Here is a 1,851-nt window from a genome sequence, read left to right as displayed (position 1 = left end):
TGTGTGTGTGTGTGTGTGTGTGTGTGTGTGAGGCCTCTCGAGACACAGAAAGTAGTGTAGAGAGACAGTGACAGAGAGAAGCAGAGGCACAGAGACAGGCCAGGTTGTTCTCTGTGTTTCCTGTTGTTGCAATAAAACTCAGCTGATCATCTCACGGAGTACCTTCATTCTTGGACCACGCATTTCTGTCTTTGTTAAATAAATATTGCCATAACAGTATCTAATATATTTTGTACTTAAGTATCAAAAGTAAATTTCTGACATAAAATGTACTTAAGTATTAAAAGTAAAAGTATTGAGTAAAAATGTAAAACATTTTCCAAAATGACATTTATTGGGAGGTGATACCCTCAAAAACCGTTATGCCACAGACATCTTCATACTAGGCTACATACAGAATATCTTCTATGTGACATGGTTTGTGTCATTTGCAGCTGTGATGGATTGTGTACGAACTAATACAGTAAAGATTGCTTTAAATGTATACTTCTCATCCAACCACAATTAAATTCACTCTGTCTAGCAGACACAGTTTATCAGGATAATATTTCTTTTAACAACAACAAGCCATAATGAAATAGGAGTAAAAACTTTTTACTTTTTACCTTTTTTAAAAATGTAATGAGTGGAAAGTAAAGATAATTGTATAAAAATGTAAGGAGTAGAAGTAAAAAGTAGGCTGAAAAATAATTACTCAAGTAAAGTACAGATAGCCAAAATTCTACTTAAGTACAGTAACAAAGTATTTGTACTTAGTGACTTTACGACTCTGATTAAACATGAAGCTGCTTTAAAAYGTTTTATTGAACAAAGCTCAACCTACAGACCAGAGAAGGAAATGATGAAGTTTCTCATAAAGGAGGAAAAATGCAAAGATTTTCACATTTCTGTAAAATGTACGATTACAATTTTGTTGCACTTTTTCCYTTATATACAGTGTCCAGCCAAAAGAGAATCCACCTGGATTTAACTCAGATCTGTGATCTGGGGTCTCTGTAGTTGGTTTGGTCAAAGAATGAGGTCAGCTGACTACCTGAATATACTTAATGAGCAGGTTATTCCATCAATGATTGTTTCCTCCCTGATGACACGGCCAGATTCCAAGATGACCGTACCAGGATTCATGGGGCTCTTATTGTGAAAAGGTGGTTCAGGGAGCATGAGACATCATTTTCACAAATGGATTGGCTCCACAGAGTCCAGTGAGAATCTTTGGGATGTGCTGGAGAAGGTCAGACTCTACCATCATCAATGCAACATCTTGGTGAAGAATTAATGCAACACTGGATGAAATAAATCTGGTAACATTGTAGAACCTTATTAAACAATGACACAGAGAATGTGTGCTGTGATCATAGCTAAAGGTCCAACAAATATTAGAGTGTGAACTTTATTTTTTGGTGGAGACTTTTTGTTTTTTGGTCAGGCAGTGTACACATTTCCTACAAAAAAACCTTTAAACAAATATTTAAATGTTTAAACACACACACATAATGGTATAAACAATGTAAGTAACTAGAGAGRAAACTGTTGAGAGCTGAAGACTAAAGACTAAAACTGAGTTGTTGAGTTTATACAAAGAGAACAGATCCTAAAGCTGAACATTACCTTGAAGCTGAAGTGGTACATTGTTTTCATGGGCTGTGAATTAAACAGCGAATGCAAGTCAAGCTTAATGTTYCTGTTGATCAAGATATTTGTGTGGATAAGAGTTACACTGTTGAAGAACAGAGGCTGATGTTTTGATCTGCTTGTCTGTGGTGGTGCAGAGTGACAAGCCCTGGGGTCAGATTTATAAAACTAGCGTACGCACAATTTGAGCCCAGAAACTTGCGTACGCCACTTTTTACG

Source organism: Austrofundulus limnaeus, unplaced genomic scaffold (assembly GCF_001266775.1).
Source record: "Austrofundulus limnaeus strain Quisiro unplaced genomic scaffold, Austrofundulus_limnaeus-1.0 Scaffold301, whole genome shotgun sequence".
Taxonomy (NCBI): Eukaryota; Metazoa; Chordata; class Actinopteri; order Cyprinodontiformes; family Rivulidae; genus Austrofundulus; species Austrofundulus limnaeus.
The sequence above is the reverse complement of the archived record's forward strand: the minus strand, read 5'-3'. Positions refer to the sequence as shown.